Source organism: Crocuta crocuta, unplaced genomic scaffold, assembly GCF_008692635.1.
Source record: "Crocuta crocuta isolate KB4526 unplaced genomic scaffold, BGI_CrCroc_1.0 scaffold561, whole genome shotgun sequence".
Taxonomy (NCBI): domain Eukaryota; kingdom Metazoa; phylum Chordata; class Mammalia; order Carnivora; family Hyaenidae; genus Crocuta; species Crocuta crocuta.
In genome coordinates this window covers 2,931,317-2,956,360 of record NW_027530529.1, presented here as the reverse complement: position 1 = coordinate 2,956,360, position 25,044 = coordinate 2,931,317, and the positions used below count along the sequence as shown (strand labels likewise).

The 25,044-nt window shown below is 40.4% G+C and overlaps 1 long non-coding RNA gene across 2 annotated transcripts in view; it reads left to right on the top strand.

Moving 5' to 3' along the window:
• Positions 1 to 5,719, top strand: part of LOC144234285 (uncharacterized) — an 882,104-nt gene extending 876,385 nt beyond the window's left edge. For both annotated transcript variants that reach the window (XR_013335914.1, XR_013335913.1), the window contains one exon: positions 5,565 to 5,719. This is a non-coding gene — a long non-coding RNA (uncharacterized LOC144234285). The remainder of the gene's footprint in view (positions 1 to 5,564) is intronic.
• Positions 5,720 to 25,044: the final 19,325 nt, after the last annotated feature.

The following is a 25,044-nucleotide window of genomic DNA, read 5'->3' as shown; positions in this document are numbered from 1 at the left end:
ATGAAATCGGTGAGGAACATAACTAATAATATTTGTATTTTATTAAAAAAATTATTCTTTAGCATGGCGTAATGTAAGAAGGATAGAGTCCCCCTTTCCCTCTCACCCTAATGTTCCCAACATCATTTTTGGCCCATTCCAACTCCCTTCATACACACACCAACACTCCCCCCACACACACACAATTCAGACTTAACTGAAAAGGAGTCCAGGTAACCTGGAAAAGTCAGTTTCTCTCTCAATAATACTTAAGAGTTACTGAAGGAATTCTGAGTTCCTCACTCCAGAAATAGCCAAAACTTTGGTGATAGCAATTTCTGAAGGAGCTCTAAACTTAGTCAAGGGAAAAATAATAGACTTAGAAAAGAAGAATTAAAGGAGGCTGCTTTTTCAGTCTTGCTTTCTTATTTCCCACGCATGTAGCATTTTTTTATTCAGTGCAAAGGAAGAATTGACTTATGGATAAAGTCACATATCCTAATGTTAAAACTCACCCAAAAGCCCCACAGCAAGTTATGCAATAGTAAATGACCACAGTGGTAAATTAATACCAAATTAATGAGGTAGTAACTAATTAATTACTGTAATAACTCTCACGGTTAGCAATCATTCAAGTCTGTGTCCTAGAGGTTCCCACAGGGCTCAGAATGCAGAAATATCTTGGCCATGAGGTAAAATTCAAAGATGGAAACCAAAGTTTCAGAATAATCTGTATGGTACAAGCAGGCCTATAGAATCTGTAGAGTGGTTCTCTGCCCTCTAAGAGCAAGACATGTGGAATCAGTCTGTCTAGGTCTCAAAGGCCCTAGAGGCCAGGCCGAGTAGGCAGAACAGCCCTTCACAATGTAGGGCCCAGAGCACATGTGAGGAGGCCGGCAGAAAAGACTGAGCTTGAGTCAGTTTTCATACTATGCACTGCTATGACCATGCTACTTTACTTCTCTGAACCAATTGCCTAATCTGTAAAGTGTGAAGAAAATCAACCCTATAGTCCTGGTTTGAGATAAAAATGGGATGGTATATGAAAACATTTAGTAAATAGTTATCACTAAATAAATGTTCATTGAATAAATAAAGAAATACACAAATAGACATCAAACTATGTTCTTCCCACTTCCCAAGACTCAAAGAGAAAGATGGCAGATGACAGAGCAAAAATGACTTAGGCAATGAGGTTTGACCTGATGAGGGCTAAGGTTCAGAGTGTGTGTGAGACCAGCTGGGATAGTCCACCCATGGCCTGCAGTCTTCCCAAGCCAAGTCCATAAAGTGTCTGCCATTCTGGTTCCTACAACTAAGGGTGTGCATCCATTTCTGGGCCATGGTCTTTCGCTTACTCAAGTTAGGTTGTGATTTGGGAACACAATTGGGAAACAAATGCCCTTTTCATGGGAGTGGTACTGATTTGGCAGGAGGTGGAGGAGGGAAGCTCCAGAAGAGACCACAAAGAAAGTTCCAGATAAGATTGGCCATCTCTCATCTTATGTTAACTCCTTCTCACATTCTCGTCAACAACTATTGTAAGTCCAGTTGGTCTCCTCTGTCTCCACTTTTGACTAGCATTACCTTATTTTGCACCCTCTACTCTGAACAGATGGCTTCTTTTCACTTCTTGGAGAGATAGGGACTGTCCAGATATCATTGTCCCAGTTTCCCTCATTTCCATCTTCATGCTGAATCTCACCTGTTCTTCATTTCTCTTTCCCTTCCATCTGAGAGGAGGCAACATGGTAAAGTGAGTTGCAACATGGTAAAGTGCAGGAGTACAGGTCTGTGTAGACACTGGAAAAAAATTCCCATTCCAGGACTCACCGTTCATGTAAAATTGAGTCTCAGTGTTTTCATCTGTAAAGTGGGGAGTTTAAATAGTTAACCATAGTTTTTCCAAATAGGATCATATACATGAGCCCATTGGATTGTAGCTGTTAAAATTAACACCCATTTAGTAACCATCCTTCTTTACAAACACATAATCATATGTCCTTAATCTACGTGAGCTTTACTCCTGTCTTCCAAAATTATATTTGTTGGATCTTGGTCTAAGCAAGATCACTAATTTTTTTGTTTTGTTTTATTTGGGGGGGTTGGTAAGGAGAGAGAAATTAAAATAAGGTATTTTCTGCATATTTTAAGAGCCTGAGCCCTGAACTACCAACTGTGTTGCCTTTTCATTATCAAAAATGTCTACTCTCTACCACTTCCAATTTCGATTGACTTTTCCTCCCCTTATCTGTTTAGTTTGCCAGCTCAGGCTCATGCACGTTGCAGAGATCATCACCAATGTCATCCATTGACTGACTGACTCCACACATATTCAATGAGCCCTGTTATTCAGGAACATCTTGAATAAAGTAAAATAAAGCAAGCCAATAAACAAATGAACAAATCACACTAAAAACAACACCAATAGCAACAAAACAGGAAAATTGACTGTACTTCAAGTCTCGGATAGAGTGAACATGATATGTAGCATTTTTTTGATGGAGAGGTCATGTGAGAGGTCATCTAGTCTATTAGAAATTTACTATTGTTTCTAAATATTCAGCTAATAAGGAAATATAAATGTATTTCCTTTCTGGAAACTAATATTAAAACAAAAACAAGCAAAAAAAAAGATGAGATAATCTTCCAGAGTGACCAGGTAACTGCCTGCTGGTCTTCCTCTTCAGTGACATCAGTCTTTGTTTTAGGGGATACAAGTAATGGCCCTGGACTCCGCCCCCACTGCAAGACTCACTTCTCTGTGTTAAGCCAAATAATATCACTAGACATTAATGAACACCCCAGAAAATGGAAAGACCAGAGGCAAGCCATGCACTCTAAAGTCTAGGATGAGATGCAGTCATGCTAAAGGAGCACTGGGAACACAAGGGCAAGACTGGTTCTCATTCTGGCTTTAAATAGTCATTAACTTACTGTTTGGCCAGGTACAGGACACTCACCTGAGACTGACTTCAGTTTTCCTATCTTTTTAAAAATTTTTTTAAAATATTTATTTATTTTTGAATGAGAGAGAGAGACAGAGTGTGAGGAGAAGGGGCAGGGAGAGACACAGAATCTGAAGCAGGCTCCAGGCTCCCAGCTATCAGCACAGAGCCCAGTGTGGGTCTGGAATTCATGAGCTGTGAGATCGTGACCTGAGCCGAAGTTGAATGCTTAACTGACTGAGTCACCCAGGCACCCCCCAATTTTCCTATCTTTAAAAGGAAGAAATGACTCAGATCTGATTGTGACATTACAGTGCTCTGAAATATAAATCTGACCCAGGGATCAAGGGAGAAAGACTCAGGAAGAAGATTCTGAAAACTATTCTAAATCCATTCCTTTGATGAAGGACCAAAATTCAAAGAAAAGAAAGGGCATGATTCTTCAGTTGGATAACCAGGTCTTCTGTCCACCCTCACCACCAGGATACCTGTGAATTACAGCTCAGCTGACAATCTCCGCTGAGTCAGTATTAGAAAGGTGATGTAGAGACGTGGCCTTGATTCTGAGAAGGAGGCAAACTAGGTGAGGATCCAGCACCATCTTTATCTTGACAAAAGTGATGCCTCACCTTGTCTGTGCAGGGCTGAGGGACATGTCGCTTCCTGATTCAGAATGATACCCTCAGTAGGACTCTTTTCATCTTGAAACACTTCTTGCTTCATTTGGTTATTTAAAAAAATTTACTATCAGAACAGTAAATGGTAAGACATTCTCATGCCAATTAACACCCTCTGGCTAATATTTATCTGAAAACTGGAAATTATTGTTATTCCAACTAAACAGGAGAAAACAATGTTTACAGAGTTATTATTGAATTGTGAGAGGTCTGTCTTACTAACTCCACCTGACATCAAGGCTTTTTAGAAATGGGAGTAGGTAATTATCTTATTCACGCGTATTTATCAAGCATTTTGCAACAACACTTAGAATTCAGGGAAGAGGAGATACTTGAGGGATGATAGGTGTTAGCAAATGCTTAGGCTTTGTCTGAGGGACCACTGCTGAACACATGACTCAGAAAGAAAAATCCCTGGGTTTCCCAGACAATTTTTTTTAAGTGGGAAAGATGGTTGTAGAAGGGAATGGGTGTGAAAAAGAAACTGAGTAGATTATTCTTTCCCTTTTCTCAAAGCTTTCTCAAAGCCCAAGTGCCCTGGTGAAGGGGAGAGGTATTTGCACTTGGAGAGGCTACTTGAAGGAAACTGGGAAGACTTTCTTCTCTTTACACAATGAGATATGGTGAAGTTAAGTGAGGCACGTAAAAGGAATTTATTAAAGATTCTCTCCAATCTAGTATCCTCTGTAAGGAGGAAAGTGATGGTATTTGCTTCTTGGAAGCATGTTTTACTGAGAATTAATTACCTCTGAGATGCAGAAACACAGATTTGAAGACCGTGGGAGGCAGCCTGGTCCATCCAAATTAACGCAGGTGTTAGCCTAGGCTTTGCCTTGACTTAATGTGCAAACCATCTCCATCTTACTTTCTTCACCTACCTGTTTGGCACTTCCCCACAACCCACCATTGTTCTTTAGTCCCATTTACATAATAAAGGTCAGTCTCACTCATACATTAAAAGGATCCTCGCAGGTAAAACCTTCCACCACTAAAAGCATTTGCAAATCCAATAAACAGATAATGTCTAAGGATACTTGAGGTTTTTCCATGTCTATGATTCTAACTCAGAAATGGTCACCATATAGGACGGCTCTGTAAGAAGGGATTCTATCAAACTTGTGATCTCTTTTCCACCATCTGGGCTGCTGTGCCTCTTAGAGGTCTGCTCTTGAGAGTCAGCCAAATTCCCAGAATGAAGTTATGGTCCTCAGAATTCAACAGTTTCCTGTATTTCATAACATTTTCTTTTGCTCCTACCTTTGTTTTATAAAACATTTTTTGGACTACAAGGTCTCCCTGACACTAAAACAGCCAATGAAGGCACAGAATAATCTAGGAGCACCAGTATACCAGTGACTGCATTTTCTCAAGCCCCAAGTATGCACTGAAAGTCATCATCATGCCCCTTTTCCTGACACCGAGACCCAAGAGCACAGTGATTACACAGGGCAACTTGGAGAGTGAGCAGCAATGTTAGGATTGAAGCTCAGGACTTTCTGGACTTCGTCCAGGATTTATTCCACAAGGCCACACCACTGTGCTTAGGCTGAGAGCCCAAGGCTTCAGACAACTCACTTGAGGTCTATTTGGTGCACTGGAAGTCACCTAGCTCAGCCTGTGACCTAAGCCAGTGGTGTGCCCTGAGCCACAGACTTCAAAAGGCCATTAGCATCTACTGTACCCGGAGGTGAAGAAAAATTGTAGCCTCTTCACAAGCACTGGGGGTTCTAATGATTACTGAAGATTTTAAGCTAGTTGAGAAAAAAAAATCAAAATGTATAAATGAAAAGAGTTAAACAACTTTGCTTTGTTAATCCACAATCCAACAGCACTCAGACTGAGTTCAAACTTGGGAACAAATTTAAATATAGGCTCCAAGTTATTAATCAAAATGACAGTAACCATCATAAGAACTATTATGTATTGATCCGCGTACTTTACATATGTCCTCTCATTTCAGCCTCACAGCAAAGTCTTCTGCAGTTGTGACCTGTAAGGAGGACATTATACAACCCATTTACGAATAAGGACATAGAAGACCAGCAAGCCTAGTAACCTGCTAATTGTCACAAAAATAGTAGGAGTTCCTGTTCTCTCTCCCTGTGGGAAGCCCATTTTCGGTCCATTATTCTGTCCTAACTTCCTTCTGATAAAAGGGTAGGTGTATCCAAATCTGTGCTTTATACCTGAGTTATTATACCTTAGGCTTTCAGCTCTTTCTCTTCTGGGACCAGATCTGACGGAATCTCATTACTGTGATGATTGAACCAAAAGGACTTTATCTTTCTGCATTTGGTGGTTCGTGCTGGGAATGACACAAAGAAAAAAAAAATAGCCCCAAATCCATTAGCATCCACAGTGCTCAGGGAACATTTGTCAATGTCTGGAGACATTTTTGATTGTCACAACTGCAGGGAGGGGGAAGCTACTGGCGTCTCGAGTGTTGCTAAACATTCTAGAGAGCATAGAACAGTCCTCCCAAACAAAGAATTATGCAGCCCAAATGTCAATAGTACCAAGCTTGAGAAATCCTCCCCTGGCCCTATTGCCAGGCACCAGGCAAATTATAAGAAAGCAATGTTTTCCTGCCCATCCTAGTTTAAATAGCACCTCCTGGTCACTATTCCATGATCAGACTCACTGATGTTATCTTATGCATTTGTTCGCATAGATTATTGTCTGTTTCTCTGATGCAGATGTAACCATCATGAGGCACAAGATTAGGTTGGCCTGCCCAGAGTCTCTCTAGACCAAGACAAGGAAAGTAGAAACTGGTTGCATATTCGTTGACAGTGGCTGAATGAATGGACACAATGTGGAGCGCTACTCTTATGACTGAACACAGAGCCCATAGTTTTCCCCTTCACTACAACGTGTGCTTTGAACTTAGAGAGCCTGTCCTGGCTACAGGCCAGTAAGCAACTCACATGCAGCCTAGAGTCCTTTATCCTTTGAAATTTTCTGGACAGTTTCACAGATCCAAAGAGTTTCGTTGAGCCTCGGTGCTACTCTCTACTTTTCCTAACTAGCCACATAACTGCTACCTAAGATCCTCATCATTCATGATCCGGGGCTAAATACTCATATCTACAGGTGCTTCTTGCGTCCATGGTCTGAAAACTTCAGAGCCAAGAGCCTTGAGGAATTGAGTTTCCTCTGAGACCTCAGAGTGTAAAAGCTAGATACCTGTGGTGTGAGTCCTCCCAGCCGTAAATCAGAAAGGGAGGAAAAAGTTGCTCAGCTTTAGTCCTTTAGGAGGAAACTGCATTGTAGCCCTTGTGCCAAGACTTGACGTAGGGCGTGGGGGAGGGCATTCAGGCAAAGTCAGGCCTGCGGTGCGTGAGAGCCACTGGGACGTGTTCTGGAAGAAAATCCAGGAGCCCAAGGTGAGTCAGAAAGGGATAATGTGTGAACACAGTGGGCCACCGAGGGGAGGCTGGGTCTAAGGAAAAACTGAGGTCAGGAGGAGTGCGGACCTAGGGATGGATTAAACATCCAGACCTGGGTGTCCAAAATGCATCAAGCAGTGAGACTGAAGAGGAAATAGCAGGTTCCCAGACACAGGGCCACACAGAGGCAGCAACAGGAGTGGGAAATGAGGGTCACATGGAGCGTGGGGTGCTGTATGCCAGATCCCCTAACACTGTCTCAAATGCGAGTATTCTACTCATTTTCCTATAAAGGAAAGTGAGACTCTGAGAAGTTGGCTAATTTGTTGTAGTCTACCAGACTGTGAACTCCACAAGGACAGAGACCAGACTATGTCAACTTCGTTCGCTGCTGTACCCACAGGGCCTACAAGTTGGAGGCTGCAGAGGGCCACTTGTCGGGTGACGTGAACAGCCACCCCCCTCCCCCCACCCAGTGAGAAGTGCAGGGTGAAAAGGTGGCATTCAAAATCCCACTAGCAAGATTCAGTGCTTCCCTGTCCCAGACTGCTTTCCTAGCCCAAATCAAGTCATAAGTCACAGAGAACTTAGCAGGAGCCATGATGGATAGGCGCCAAACCTACCCCAAATAGAGGCATTACTTCATTTGTCTCTAAGCCTAAAAAGTCCAGCACTTGGCTTTTGCCACTTTCAAAAAGATCCAGTGGTTTCACCATTTCCCTCAGCTTTATGGAGAAGAAACATTATTTTTTAAAAAAAGGAATTAGATTGGTTTTTGGCCAACTTAATAAAAAGCTGAAAGATGAACATTAATTTCAAACTGCTCGTACATTGCAAGTTAGCTTGTGTCACTCCAAACTGCATAAAATTATTTTGGAAGCAAATTCTATTTGTTCCATGACAGCTTTTTATAAGATCAAATAATCACCCCGTGGGTATCAGATGGCCAGTTGTTATGAGCATTTCATAGTTATAAACTTGGACTTGTCTTTGGTTTTTCAATATAATTTAATTTAAAATGCATTTATTGAACAGCCCTTATGGTTAAGGCCATAACCTCACCATAGGCAGTAAGACATGAGGGTACATGTAGAAGAATCTGCTTAGGGTGTATTCTCTCAGAGCACCACCAAGGAAAGAACCGCTAACAGTCAGGAGGGTGTGTACTGAGTCAGAAAAGCTGGAATACATCCAAGCTATTGCCTCTTGGGTATAGGTGGGTTCATAGTTATCTGCTAGTGTTTGCCCCAGTCTACTGGCACAGAAACTCCCATTTCCTACCACTCATGGATTTCTGGAAGTTTCTAGACAGCTGCATTCTATTTAGCAATTTGAATCTAGCTGACCATTGCTGTTCTTTCCTGAGTACTGCTACTGATGGCCAAACCTGCAAAGGGGTATCTTGTGGGATGAGGGAACTTGCCTTTCTCTCTTTTGTGTGTGTGTGTCTGTGTTCCCTTCTATCGGCAAGAGCCCAGAACAGGGATGTTTCTGTGGGCTACCAAACCACTTACAAAGTTTTTAGTGAAACTGGTGTTCTATTACTTTGCTTATTTTCATTTAGGGTAGTAGTTAAAAATATAGGTGTTGGAGACAAACTTCCTAAAATCAAACCCTGGCTACAGTACTTACTAGTTGTGTGATAAATAAAATCACTCATTTGTCTGCACAATGAGGATAATGGTAATTCCTGGTGTTGTGGTGAAGACTGGGTATGTGTGAAATGTTGAGAATAAGTACCTGACACATAGTAAGCACTATATTTATATCAGCTATTATTAGTATCATCATTAGTTAGTAATAACTATGCATAAGTGGTGCCAGCTAGATTACTGAGTACTTTGCCACGTGCCAACTAGTATACCAGACATTTCATGTTTAATCCCTTCAGTAGCCCTTGAGGCAGGAATCATTGTTATCTCACCTTTATAGTTGAGGAAACTAGCCTTAGGAAGGTAAATAGCTGAGCAAAGGCACACAGTTAGCCCATGGCTTTCACTCCTGGACAGCAAGCTGAGTCTGTGTGTCCATGGGGCAATGGGAATGTTCTATCAAATGTCAGCCGTTCTGTGACACTCACAGCTTCTGACTCCCTCCAAAGACTGCAATCTTGATCCTGAGTCAAGCTTATTGCATCTGGATTCATCTCCCTTTTAGCTGAGTTCTCTCCAGGAGGTACGTCACATCCTCACAACACCATGGTAAGTTTGGGAACCTCAAGTTATGCACAGGAACTAGAGATATGGTGAGAAAAGAAAGCATGGAAGATGAGACTGAAGACATGCAAAGCAGGTTCATCAGTGTATATCCTTCTCAGAATTCTGTACTTAATCCTACGTGCCAACATTGCCCATGCTGGGCTCTGTAAACAACTCCTGCTTATCGGGAGACGGTAATAGATTCTGTAGGGAAAAAAACAAAGAAAGAGACTTCAATGGTTAATATAACTGTGTGAAATTCCATGTTAAATGGAAAGGTGTTCCTTTACTACAGGACTTCTCAGAGCTTTAAAGATCATGCTATGTTGCCTAAAAGGAGGGAATGAAAAGGAATACTTCCCAGACATGTTCCCCAAGGAACCTTTCATGCTCATCACTCCATTACCTCTCTCTAGTCTGAAGCCCAGAGCATTCTCAGAACAGATATTTCCCAGAATGGCTTTATGGGACAGCTCCTGAAATGAAAGAGTATTAGTAAATGGCTCTAACAGAAGAACGTCAGCATCAGAGTTATAATAATTCTCATGGAAGTCCAAAAAGTCAAGCTTAGAAGCCAGAAGACCTTCAGAAGACAGTCATAAACCCCTATCAAGAGTAAACAAGGGTGTAAATCAGGGCTGCAGGGTGAAGGGATGGGCAAAGAAGGGCCTCCCTCTTCTGACTGGTCCTCTGACTCTGATGGTGCTACCCCTCATCCTCCTCACCACGTTTCTCCAACCCTGTCTTCCAGCTGCCCTCAATTTCCAAACTATCCAGCCTCCATCTCTTCTTGAAGTCTTCTGCCTTCACTTGGAATGGCCTCTGAATGACTCCCCAAAGCACACATGGACCCAGCGGTGCCTGAAGAACTTCTGCCCCTCAGCTCCGGTGCCCTGGCAGGTGTCTTTTCCTTGGGAATCGTCTTCTGACATTTCCAGGCCTCCACACGTTCTTTGCCTGCCATGGCACTCACCCCGGGATTCCTGAGAGTCCTGTTATTGGTCTTTCTCCCTCTCCAGACTTTGAGATGCTGCCAGGCTGTAACCAGGTCCCAGTTACCCTTGTGTTTCCATCACCAGGCTGAGAGTCAGGCACGTGGAAGTGGTGCAGTAAAGTTTATTGTATGAATGAATGACTTGTTTAGTCTTCATACTAACTCAGGGGGTAGATTTTATTTCTCCCACTTTACGCATAAACAGTACCAGGTGGATGAAGAAACGAGACCAACCTCTTACAGTTAATGTCACATTCAGTACACCTAAGACCATCTCCAGAGAGCATTAAATTTATCTCTGGGCAAAGGAGAAAAAGTAGTGACTTCTAGGGTGGTAGTAAGTATGTATCTGGAAGGCTCCCATTTCAGCAACACAGTCTTCCCTCCATGACTGAGTTCATAAGTTTCCTGAGCTCTGGATACTCAGAAAACACTGAAGAGCAGTGTGAGGTCAGAGACGGCATGGACAGTAAAATGGGAATGTTATTGATGGACATATCAAGTAAATTCAGAAGAAGCTTGTGATAACTTAAAATATAAGTCTATTTTCAAATTCTGCCATTACAAAGTAGCCATTATCAATCTGCATGTCCTCTTACCTCCAGAGAATGGTTCAGCTTAAAGAAAAATGTCATAGAGAATTGAGTTCTGAAAAGCTGACAAATGGGGTCATGTTTGCTCACCTGAAGCAGCTAGAAGCAGGAAAGGCCAGGGCATCAGCCTTAAAGAGCTCTGTGGGCCCCATTCAGGCAAAAGAAATGTCAAGGATATATTCTAAATAGGGATGTATGTTCATCCATGAAAGACAAGTTTAAGTCCCAAGAACTAGACAGAACCTGGAATGGAACAGGAGCAAGGAGGGTCCTGAGTGTTCACAGGGAATTCTAGAAGAATTCCTCCAACTCACCCCATGATTGTGGAACTTTGCGTGCATTTTGTGGGAGTATGATATAAGAGAAAATCTCAGGGCACTTCAAGGTGCTGAAGTGTGCACCATAGGCAAAGCACTGAATTAAGAAATTCCCAATGCTGTTTTGTTTAATCTTTACAACACCCCTTTGAAAGGTACATTATTATTTCCATTTTACAAATAGGGAAACTAAGTGTCAGAGAGGTTACCTAGCTTGTACACAGGAAGGCAAGAATTTGCCCCATCTGTGTCCTATGTACATCCTCATAGTGCTAAAACAAATCAATATTACATATAAAATTAGAAATATTACATGTCTGGTCTCTGTCCTTTCTCACCCCCCACTCCCAAAGAGTACTTTTTTTCACTCTGCCAAAGATAGCTCCTCACTTTCCAGAACTGGAAGAGGAAAAGATTAAATTTAAGTGAGTGAAGCTTGTTAAATGCAAGACTATTAAATGCAAGCTTTTAAACTGAGGTATTGATGTTAATATGTTGTTTCTCATAATGGCTTGATGATGGCACTCATTCAGGTTGCCTTCCTGTGGAGTACTAAGTTGATTAATCATCCAAAGAGCCACCATTTCTACTGGTTGCAATTTAGTTTAGCAGACTGTAATGTTTAGAGTCAAAGTTATTTGGAAAGAGGGACTTCCTAAGTATTCAGAAAGATGGGGAGTCAGAAGCTCTGGATTTGAGTCTCAGTTTCTCTCTTGAAGAGCTCAAACATAAAGTTGGGAACAAATTAGGGATGCCTGGGTGGCTCAGCTGATTGAGCCTCCAACTCTTGATTTTGGCTCAGGTCATGATATCACAGTTTGTNCAGCTTAAGAGTCTCTCTCTTTCTCTCTCTCTCTCCCTGTCTCTCTCCCCCCTCCATCCCCCGCCTCTCCCCTGTTTGCAAAAAAATAAAATAAAAATAAATAAAAGGACATTAAGTTGCTTATTTTTAGCTAATGCAGTTTCATTGACCCTTTTGAAGGTCAGACTACCTCCACCCAGTCCTGAATATTCAGTCATTCCTTTGTTCCTTCAGCAAACCTAAAATCCCCCTCATAAAATGCAGTTGTATTAGTATTATGAAGTTAATGATCAGGCCGGGTAAGTCAGGTTCGGAGGATAGAAGTGAAGCATTAATCTTTGTATATCTAAGTTTGCATGATTGTAGGGTTTCATTGTTTTTTGAAGCAGACCTGTACCAGGAAGCGCTACCGTGTACCTGGGTGGTTAGGGTCAGGGGAAGTGCAGTGCTGGGGAGGAAGTGGATAGTGTAAGACTGCATGCAGAAGGCAAAGTTCTCATGTGTAAGGAGCTGCTTAGAGGCTCGAGGGGATAAGGTACTTGCAAAAAATAGCATAAGAGACTCGAGTAGCACTGCACTGTGCAGGCCATCTGCCTCTCTTTCTGGAATTGGGATATTAGCCCCTACCTGGCCTCCTCACTTAGAGCTCCAGCTCTTCCAATGTATACCCCACTGTGGCTCCCAGATCCGGTCATTGGTATCAGTTAGAGCCCCCAGCAGGAAATAAATGTCAGGGTAAAACTAGATAATTCAGGACACCTGGGTGGCACAGTCCGTTCAGCATCCGACTCTTGATCTCAGCTCAGGTCATGATCTCACAGTTAATGAGTTCAAGCTCCACATCGGGCTGTGCACTGATGGCACAGAGCCTGCCTGAGATTCTGTCTCTCCTCTCTGCTCCTCCTCTACTTGTGCTTGCTCTCTAAGTAAATAAATAAACTTAAAAAAAAAAACTAGATAATTCAAGGTAGTTTCAATAAGGAGACTATTAAAATGGTGTGGACAGGACTACACAACAATGCATTGCTAATGACCACAAGACACACCGTCCTTAAGCCTGGAGTGAGGAGGAGGGAGATGTTCCTGGAAGCAGGGAGGAGAGAGAGCTATCAAGCTGGTTTCTTCAAGAGTCAGTAATATTGGTAAAGCCTGTGTGAGGTGTCCGTGCAGGAAGGAAGCCTGAGAATAGGTACCACAGCTTCACACCCTCCCACCATCCCTCTCACCTCCTGCCGAGGCATCAATTGGTCAAACCAACCAGATACCAAAGCTTTAAGGAGACCGTGTGCAGTTAACAAAGGACAGAGTGGCAAGGGGTAGAAAGGGGATCTGCAAGGGCAATCAGAGATGTCACAGACCCTTTACTAAAAGTCCATGGATGCCGGGAAATCCTTTCCACCCTGGAGAAAGCTACAGTCAGGGGAGAGTTTGGAGACAAGAAAGCTACAAAGGAGTTTCCAACCCTGAGAATGCTGTAAGGTATTTACTTCATTTTTCTGTTCTTTCATCAGACCTTCCCTGAAGGCCTACTCTTTGACAGGCAGCTGCAGGCCCTGAGGACCCTGGATTGCAGGGATATGTAAAAGAGAATCTGTACTGTCTGTGAACTCATTATCTGTCTGCAGAGAAAGACGTGCAAGGGGTAAACTACAACACACAAAGCGCCAAGGTCTTCCTTTCAACTGAACCCTGTTTCCAAGGATCCAAACGCCCAGCTCATAAAGCACAATTAGTTCTGTCCATCTTTGCCTATATTTGGATGGTAACTGGTTTGGACAGCAGCCTATGTTCATTAGGCTTAGAAACTTTCCATGTCAGTTAACTTGATTAATATCAGAGAAAACTCAATTAGACTTGTCAACTTTTTGCATATGACATTTAATATCTATTAAAATTATGTCACCTCCATCGGCCAGGGGACTTATTTTGTTTCAACAGACTGTCAACCTGAAAATGCTGAACACCCAAACAAAGGTGATGCAAAATGTATCCCTATCATTTCCTCCACAGATTCTTAAAGCCAGTCTAGCATAATTATGTGCAAACAGTTCTCGTGTTTATTTGTCCCTTGCTCCCATTTTCCTAGAGAACTGTACTTGAAAGAAGAATATACAGGGCTGAAGGTTAATTGTCCAAATAATACTTATGAGAGAGACAGGGAAAGAGAAGCCTCAGAGAGGTAGAAAGAAGCCTTAGGTTAGTGGGATTGTTTGGGGATTATTCATATACTTGGCTGTCACTTCCAAGCAAGTACACCATTTCTAGGTTAAAATGAGGCTGTGAACTCCAAAAATAATATTATTGCAGTTCATAATAAAGTAGAGAAGAATATAAAATTCTATTTACTAGTGGAATTTCTTTATAGTAGAAGCTTTAAAGCTCTAGATGGAAGTACTGTAAGATCTGTAACATACGTGGAAACACAACTGCATAGCCAGAGCATTTCTAGCAAAAAAAAAAAAAAGGCCTAGGGATCTCTGTATTTAATGTCTGCATTTGTGTTGCTATTCTACAGTAACTTTCGTTTCTGGCCACTGCTTCACAATTTCCATCCTATCTATTGGAAAACTCAAATAACTGGCTCTTCAAAAGGAACATGTATCAGATTCATTTGGAAGATCTCTCAAAATACACACACTTGCATCCTGATGCAGAGATCAGGGGTGAGGCCTCGAGTCTCCACCTTCTAACATACCTTTTAAGAGGCCTCTTCGTATAAGAAAGAATATACTAGAATGTCTGCAAGTAGTCCATGCTATTTCTTATTTTGGGGCATTTGATCATGACTCTTTCTCTTGCTTGTTTGCCTGGCAAATGTGTAACCCTTTTCTGAAGTCTTCCAACTCACCTGAAACCTTTTCCATCACCCTCTGCATATTTTATATACTTTAAATATCTGTACTATCACACTGTGCTGGAATGTGCATGGTACTTTTTTTTTCTTTCTTTCGAAACAGTCTCTGAGTTCTTTGAAGGCAGGAAATGAATTAGTTGTATCTTTGAAGGCCCAAAGGCAGTATCTAGCCCATAGTATGTGCTCAATAAATGCTTGTTGACTAGAATTGAATTAAATGGATACTGAATATATTTAGGTTATCTATTACTTTTTTGGAGTTGTTACTCGTAATTAGACTCCTTTCAAGGATTAATTATACAACAGTTGCAAATTTAGAGATCCCATGAGGTTCAGGCTAATTGTGGCAGTACAGTACTAAAAAGAAAGGAAAACAAAAAGTCTACCATTCTAATTTTACTGGCATCTGTAGGAGACATTCAGTGAGATTCGAGTCAACCAACAGCAAGGCTTGCAGATTTTTCCCCCTCATTCTCCTTTCTCACAATTTCATACCTTGCAGCCCTCCCCACAGGAGTCCTCTTTTCCTCTCCCTCCTCCTTTCTTACTGCTACTTTCTCTCCCTTTTCTCTCACTTTCCTCCAAATTTAAGAAGGCAGGTGCCATCGCTGCCCTCACCACCCTCCTCCCACCATGTAGTCCCATACGGCTCTTGTCCCAGTTTTGTAACCTGATCTGTGATGTGAAACAAACTAATAATTCTCCCCCAGCCTCATTCCTCACTAATGGACAGTCCTCTGAAAATGTGTATTTCTCAGACTCAAAAATGTCAAAATAGGGCTGTAAAATGAGTGATGTGTTTTTTAAGTGTTTACATTTCATGAATGAATGCATTTAACATAAAAATGGAAATGCGCTCCAAGAATAATTACAGGATTTGTAAAAACTCTCATTCATAGTATGCCAGAGGCAGTGTGTTTTGATAGTAGAACACATGTTAAATGGTTTTCTTTTCCCCCTTTCAATACGTCCAGTGTATCCTTGCATCTGGCTGTCTAACCTTATTTAGAGAGAACATCAAAAAGGCTTTGTTGGGGGATCGTTTGTAAAGAAACAGCTCACACCAAATTTTCCATCTGACCTTAAATTCCACCACCGCTAATAAAGATCACAGAGCAAAATACACCTGGAAATATTTTCTGTGAAATCTGGATTCAAATTATGGTTCTTCCACTTCTTAGTTTTGTGATCCTAGGCAAGCAACAAGCTTCCACTTCCAAAGGGGACTCTCCTACCTTTGAAAAGAGAGTATGTTGTCATGTCCTGAAGGATTACTGTTTCCCAAGAAAGGGTGTGGGTGTTCCAGTGCCTGACTCCATCAAGAAGGTAAATACCGGATGGTCCTATGGGAGGGCCCTGAGGGCAGGGGACTTCTTTCCAGCAACAGACAAGTTACTTACTGGCTGTACAACTTCAGGCAAGTTACTTAGCCTCTCTGAGACTCATTTTTCTCGTCTGTTAAGTGACCATTAATAAAGGAAAATATTTCATACAGTTATTGTTGGAGAATTAAATGGATGAAATGAGATAATGCATGAGCAGACTAACAGCGACTGCATAGACTGAATATCAAGCATGTGTGTATGTGTGTGTGTTTGACACCATCTTATATATCTGCCCTTGCTTGGGGACTCGGCATGCTTAGAAGGGATGAAAGAATGATAACAGGAAAGGTAGGGGGAAGAGTTTGGGCAGTGTCAACCGACTTGTGATCCACCAAGCAAGACTCCAATATCAGTACGTGCGTTACACTTTAGGGGGCACAGGAAGAACAATGATCACGTCACCTTTGCCCGTTCAGCTCGTTGATGTAACCCACGCGTTTGAAATAGTGTCTAGCACGTAGTGGGTGCTCAATAAATAATTGCCAAATTCCCCATGCTAACTAGCTAGCCATCTTGCAGGCAATAGGCCTTCAATCAGTGTTTGCTAAAAGAATAAAAACTGTAATTATAACTAACATTTATTGATCCTGTGTGTATTTGTGCACTCTTCTAAACTCTGTATGTGTAATCTCATTCAGTTTTCACTTTCACACTGCAAACTAGGCACTTTTATTACCGCCGTTTTTCGGAAAAAGGAAATGAGATACAAGTAAGTTAAGTCACCTGTATGTTCATACAGCTGAAACTAGTGAGGCCGAGATTCTGTCCCAGCCACTGTGACCCAGGCAGCATGAGCCTTAGGAACGCTAGTGATTCTCTTTGCTTCTACTTTTAAGTTCAGTAATATCCCTGAGGGAGACGGGGTTGAATGAGGAATAAGGCTCAGTTTACTCATTGTAATTAGAGAATCTAACTTGTCCCTATTTTAGACAATTATTTTGAACATCAATAAAGCTAATGTGAAACACCATAAAATATATTACATTTTATATTCTCTCTACTGTAATATAACTAATAGAACACTGACTTTGGGGTTCACAGACCCCCATTCAAATTTTGGCCCCTTTTGATTAGTTTTATGGCCTTGGGCAAGTCATTCTGCCTTGCCTTTCTCATCCATAAAATAAGAAATATTCTACTGACTTTTGGGGTTATGATAATCATAAATGAGATAAAGTGTGTAATAAGCCAAAAAACATTGAATATATAGATGGAGAAAGACTAAATGCTGTTTTTTAAATGTAGAGTGGTTTGTACAGTCAGTGCCAATAATTACTCAGTAAAAAATATAGTTTCTTTAAATGTAGCAGGACTGGGCTTACAATTTCTTGAGTAGCTACTACATGCGCATCTCATGTAGAGAAACTCAATAAATTCAGCTCCTCACTCCCACGCTCCTCCCTCCCTTAAGTCACTGCAGGAGATTTATCTCCACTTCCTCCTTAGTACAGTGTGCTCCCTCTGACCTCATCTAAATAGTCCCTCTGACTACTTTATGCCTCATCATCTGTTAAAGTAGCATGCATTTCCAGACTTGGGTTTTAATGAATATTTATGGTATAATTTACACTGGTGTGAGGCACACAATGGCTCCTTTCTGCATTGTTAAAAGATCTGGAATTTCATGGATGGGGGGAGTGGTGGGTGGGCAGTATTAGTGTCTAGTTTCCCTAGTTGCCATTAAGAAAATATGTGCTGTAAAGTTTAGTGGAGTAGGACTCCAGGGCCTGATTCACACAGCAGAGAAGCGCCTTTGCAAAGACTTTTGTTTTTGTCTTTCAGTTACACATTTTGTTCCAAGAAAGTGCTGATCCCATTCGAGTTAAATATTAACTTTAGAACATTTTAGCAACTCATTAAGTCTTTTTTTTTTCTCACTTCACTTGCAGGTGTAGTTCATTATAGTCAAGCTTGAAGGAGTCCTGTAATAAATTTATTCACACACACACACACACACACACACACACACACTTAAGAAGCATGAGACAGAATTAGTATTCTAAGTGTAGACCAGTGGTTCTTAAGGTGCATCAAGAGACATGGAGTGATGTCTTAAGACATTTTAGGCTGTTACAATTCAGGAGGTGCTACTGGCATCCAATGAGTAGTGACCCATGATGGTGTTACATGCCCAACAATACACAGGAATCCCCCTCCCGCCCAAAAAACCAAGGAGCTACCCAACCCCATATGTCAGTAGTGCCAAATTTGAGAATCACTAGCATAGGCTAAAGAGAAACTATTTTATCAATGACTCTGTTTCTAAGACTATATATAACCATTCCTGGAGAAGCCTAATGTCACACTTACACTAATTTATTTCTGGCCTCAAGGAGTTCAAGACCAATGTTGAATGTTTCTGAATACATATAAGCCTAAGTTTGAATCCTAGTGCCACCATATTTTGGCTGAGTGACCTTGGAGAAGGTGTTCACATTTTTGATCCTCATTTTTCTATTTAAAAATGATAATACCTACCTTGGAAATCTATTATGCAAATTAGATGAAATAATGTGCTTATAGCACTAAACATGTCTGATACAGAGGAGGCTCCTGAAAAATACTTTACTATATCTTTTTAAAGATCACATCACTGAAAGGATTACCAGAGACCCTTAAAATTGGCCTACACACTCCAAGTATTAAGTTTCCATAAAGACTCAGGGCTGCTGAGTTATGAGAGTACCCCAAAGGGACATGTAACCATACCTAAAGAGAAGGGGAAAGACTTAAGCAAGAAAAAGATGACTGCCTTACATTTAAATTTTTATAACTCTGAGTTAGCTAACATAGTCTCAAAAATCTGTTAACTTATTCTACTTTCTCACTGGCTTCAGTCATTATTCCCCCCAACAAACTATTGATATTCCTATCATTAGCAATTGCGTTGATGGTTTAATTAAAATTTGAACATTCCATCCAATTTCAGCCACCTGCTGTCTTTTATATTCACTCATATTTCAAAAGCACAGAATGTTCCCTTTTTTTAGAAGTTGGCCATATCCAGTGTGATCGGAACAAGAAGCCCAGAAAGGCTGTGTTGATGGAGCTTGGCAAATGTCCATTGATCTGGGTTCATGGCACATTCATGGCTTCCAAACACCCAAAAAGTATAGATCCAGAAAGGTGTCCTTAATTACAACAATTACAGGGAAATCTCTAGTTGAAAGTATTTACTGTTAGTGGCATAAGGTCAATCATCTCATTACTTATGAATCTATTTGTGTTCCTTTTAGCAACTGAGTAGATATTTAGATCAATTTATTCTTAGCCTGCAGTTTCCTATTCTGATAAAGACATTGAACTCACATTGGAGTGGTAAATTATTTTTAAATGAGAAATGGTATGCCATTTATGTGGTCACTAAATAATGATATTTCTGATTTGTAGTAACTATTATAGAAAATTAAAAGAAGAAATGAAGTTGAAAATTGCCACAGGACTCAAAAAGATTTGGTGAGAAAAGTTGGAAAGAACTCCAGGGTTTCTACCTGAGGTTGGAGTTATTACTGCTATGTGTCCTTTGAATTGGGTTCATCTGATGAATGTGTGGGAGCTTATATTCATTGTGTGTATCTGTCTCATGTTCCACTGTGAATACTTCAGGGACAGATCAGAATTTGAGTCATCTTAGTATACTCAATGTCCAGCACTATACCTGACATACAACAGGCATCCAAATAACTGTGGAATAGATTATTTGTTTATGGACTCATATATTAGGACCCAGGATACTGTGAACTCTGTAGCTTATCACTCATTCATCCAGTTGGCCAATGCAAGAACTTGTCATCATTCTTCATCCCTCTCCTTTACCCACACTCCACATCCAACCCACACTAAGTTATGTCAGTATTATTTCCAAAACACATGTTCAAATCCATTACTTCTCTCTACTGCTATTACTTCTTCTCTCATCTAAGTCATCACCATTTCTCATCTGAACTGAAGTTCTCATCTGAACTTACTTATCTCCCAGGGACTAGACTGAGTCAATGCTCCTCTGCTCAGCATCTTTTAAGGGCTCTCTATCTTACTGAGTGTGAAAGGTGAAATCCTTACAGAGAAAAACACAGCCAAGAACATTGATACCTCTCTCTATCATTCACCCTGTTCCAGCTGCAGCGGGTTTCTTATTGTTCTTCAAAAAATACTCAAGTTCTCATTTCAAAATGTTCACCTTTTCTGTTCCCTCTGCTTTGAATAGTGATTCACGAGAATTCTCTTGACTCATACCTTTTCTTTAGATCTCTGCTCTGTACCACTGTACCTAAATTGTAGTAGCCTCAATCACCCTTTATTCTATTTTCTTATCTTATTATTAATTCATAACAGTTATCCCATCCATACATGCTGGAGTAAATGCTGTCTGTTCCCTAAAAGGTAAGCTCCTGTGAACAGGGGCACTTTTTGTTTATTGTTGGGGAAGAGTGGCATTTAGGAGCTGCATAGTCATACACAAAATTAATTGATGGACAGAAAGGAGGCCAGTGTAGTTGGCCCATAAGTGAGCAAAAGGAAGAGTGGACCACAGTAGGCAATTCATGGATAGCAGCTTATGTTGGTCTTCAAATCATGCTTTGGAGTTTGAATTTTATTCTAAGGGTCAATAGAAAACTCCTAGAGGGGTTTTATGTAGCATGGTGATAAGATACAAATTACGTTTTTGAGATATTAGCTATGTTGTAATGAAATAAATAAAAATAAGCTATTTGACACATAGTGGATGAAAGGAAAGCAAGAGTAGAAACAGGGAAACAAGTTAGAAAGGTCTTGAAGTAACACAGGGAAGAGAAGAAGAGGATGTGAGCTATAGTAGTGGCTATGGAAGATAAAAAGAAGTGGATGGCCTTGGAACAAGACTTGACATCAGGCCAAATATGGGGCAAGCAGAGGTCAAAGAAGGAAAGACAATAACTATTGGTTACTGCATGGATTTGACTTCAACAATGTAGCGAATGGTGGTACTGTTTACTATGAAAGACTCAGGGAACAATTACGTGGTATTAAGGGGGTCAAAAGCTCTGTTTTGAACACTTTTTCAAATATTCTGAGTTTTAGGTATGGACTAGCTATTAAAATGAAGATGGTCAGAGGCCTTGGATAAATAAGCCTGGAAGTAAAAAAGAACTAGGATGCACTTAGATATTTGAGATCCATACAACGATAGATGGTATTTAAGGGCATGATACCAAATGAAATTATTTAGGGAGACACGTAGAGGAAAAGTCCTAACCCTCATTCTCACTGAAAAATAGAGTGGAGTAAATAGCAACCATTTGGCCTATTCCTTAAGCACATGCTATAAGTAGATGTAGAAGACAGTCTATCAGGAAATCCAAACAACAAAGAAGGACTCACAATAAAAAAAAAAAAAAAAGTCTGTGTTAATGAGCAAAGAAATCAGAGCTGCTTAAGAAGAGAAAGGACACGAGGAGGGGACATTACGGTCCATAAGGAAACCGTAATGCCAAAGAGTAGAAGTCTCAGTGAGGTCCAAGAATTATTAGAGTGGTAGTGTTTAAGAATGTGACTTAAAAATTCAGGAAGTAGCCAGAGAATGTGATACTGTGAACATCTATGTCATGATGTTGTCTTTAGCAACTTATTTCCAGTCTCTGTTGATATGATTGTTTATGTTGACTTCAATTATAAGTCTTTATAAATTAACGTGTATGAAGGTCTGTCTTGCTAAGATTCTCTAAATGCCTGATGCTAATTACTCATAACTATCAAAAGGCTCTTCTGTCTCTTTGTTTTCCTAGCATTACAATACCTGCTCTGAGTACTTTGTGCCCTGTTACCATCTCTGCAACTTCTCCTGAGTTTATGTATCAGCGGTGAACAGGATACATTTCTTGTGAGAAGAACAACTTCTTGGTTGAGGTCTTAGCTGAAAAGTAACCCCCAGTATGCAGCACCATGTTACTTCCAGTATAATTCCATTTACTGCTCTTCGTGCATGAATATCTCCTGGATATTCCTATTTAATCGCATTATTCTATATTAGTACCTGAAACAACCAACAACTGAGTAGGTGCTGAATGAATAGTTGTTGTGTCATTATGGATTTATGCCTTTAACACATGCATCTCCCACTGCCACCTCACACATTAACCTTAAAGAGACCCAAAGCTTAAATTTAAGAAAATCTAAACAAAGTGTGATCTAGAAATTAAAAAATAGGCATCCTCTTAACAATGGAGAACTTCTTGAGCAAAAATACTGTAGACCTTTGCTATTGTTTTCCATGTTTTTTCTTTGTATTATCTAAAAGTAGTCATTTATAATGTATGACCTATTTATATGTTAACACTATTAGCTCTTGAAAAATAGCACATGATTTTTATATTTGCTCCAACCTATTACTGCTTTGCTTAAAAAAAAAAGAAATTTTATAAAAATTTTTATGCCTTTGAGGATTATCGTTATTTAGCCACTCATCCCAGTGGGAAACCTTGGTTGCTAGTGTGTAGCATAAAAAGTAGGTTGTCTCAGATAGTTAGACTTCTAAGGGACAGAGGCTAAGGTCCATTCCTGTTAAAGTACCTATAGGTATGCCTGACCAATAGCAGTTGCTCAAAAAATAGTCCTAAAAGTAAATGAAGAGATAGTCTCTTATAAGAGCTGCATTACCTCTGAGTAGCAAAACAAGATGGAGAGCTTAGAGTCCAGTGATATTTGCTTGTGAGTGTGCATGTGTATGTGTGAGGAAAGAGTGGTGTCAAATTGGGGAAGATCATATAAGGTCAAACCAGAAGAACATATCACAGGAGAAAGTTAAGAGCTTGGGAGAAGGAAACAAAGGGAGTAAGGCGATACTCTTTGAGTAGTTGGCACTGAGTTGTTTTCTCTTCACTGGACGTTGACAGTCTCTGGGAGGTGATCATTGTATTTAATGGTCCAGAAGAAGAGAAATAATCATATTTAGCAATGGCACTTGCAGACATTAAGAATATACTTTGAAGAAGTGGACATAGAAATACTGCATCAGGTCTAGATAGGTGAGACAATGTAGAGTTTAATCAATGGGGTTAGATATCTCAGGGTATTGGGGAGAAAGTTTCTTTTAGGATAAAGAGAAAGATGCTGTGTAGGCTTGAATGTTTGTATTTTGCCAGCATTGATAGACAGACCCTCCAATAAACTATTAATAGTGTTTATTCCACAGCAACAACTGGGTACTCACTGTGGGGCTTGCACTGTTCTTGGCACAGGGGATAAAATATGGATAAAGCTAAGTCCCTGGCCTTCATGGAGTTTGTATTCTAGGGAGCTAGTGGGTTTGTTGTAATTATAAAACTCCCAGGCTACCTGACTTACATATGAGGAAGAAGAAGGGAATAAAAAGCATATCATATATATTTGCACTAACATTGGAAAACTGACAATATTTTCTGTTTAATGTTGGCAGTGACCTCTGTTGACCTATGCCTACAATTCTGTGTGACATGAAAATGATAGAGATTCAAATTTTGAAAATGACCCCAGTGCTCCAAGACCAGAAAGAAGGGCCAGATATTTTATAAACTGAAAAATTCAAGTACAGAACCCAATGTATAATAGATATTCAATCAATGTCAATTTCCTTCTTTTTTTTTCTTCTATTGCATTTTTTTTTTCCTTATAAAGTTGACTGAGTACTGCCACTTGGTTTAAAACCTAGAGAAGCAAAAACACATACACAAAGACTATGAGAAATAAAATTTAAAGTATGTATTAATGTGGGTTATTTTATTCAAGTAAGTAACCTAGTTCAACCCTAATAAGGAAAAAGGCAAAAGAGAGGAAGAGATCTCCTTCAGACATGATTAATTGTCAATCATTTTTCTGTTAGTGGCTGAAGGGCAACGGGAAGTGCAATAGTTCTGATCCTACTGATTAAATCAAGAGCACATAGGTTTGAAGGGCAAGGATGGAAGATTAAGTTAAATCATAGAAAGTCAAGCTGAGGAAGTAACAATTAAATTGGTCAGCCTATCTCCTGCCAAGGAAAGGGAGCATTTTTAGAGCACCACTTTTTCCCCAGTGCAGTGTCAACAATTGAAATTTGTAAGTCCCATTTGATTCATTCCACATGTGTTTATTGAATGCCCACCGTATGACATGAATTGTCTAGGCACTGAGAACTAAAGCCATGAATAGGCAGACAAAGTCTGTATCTTCATGAAGCTTATGAGATAGCCTGGGACTGATAATAAACACATACGTAATGTATCAGTAGTGACAAGTGCGAAGAAAAATAAGTTCTACCACATTCCATCGTTCAGGTAAGTTACTGAGGCTGGAAAAGATTTAGTGGGAGGAGAAATAGAATTGTGCTTCACCTTTTAAAGAGAGGGGTAGCCAGAATGTATAGTCTTCTTAATCTGCCACTGACACCTGTGGAGAATGTGAGCAGGAGAGCCACAGGGTCTGACTAACATGTTAAAAGGCTCACTGTGACCACTAAATACAAACAAATTGTGGAGAGGAGGGTGCAAAGGTGAAAGCTGGAAGATCAGTTGTCAACATTTCATCCTAATGTACTTCCACTTGTGTGCCTCTTGACTCTCATTAGCCAAATTATGGGAAAAAAAATTATAAGAAGAATGAGAGCACATGACTTGGGATTGTGTTTTGGCCAATTTTTCATATGGGATAGAATATGTGATTCAATTTCATTTACTTGTTTACCAAATATTGGGCAAGAGCCTGTCATGCTCCAGCACTGGCGTCACTGTGATGTGCAGCCACAATCTCTGTCTTCAGGGAGCTTCCCATCTAGTTGGGGAAAGAGATCTATGACATGTAAATTTCAGCGTACATTCCAAATGGCAAAATGTTAAAATTTTGGTTTCTTAATATTCATTGTAAAACGTTGACCTGATCATCCACTTATTTTCAAAACATAAAACCCCACTCCTCC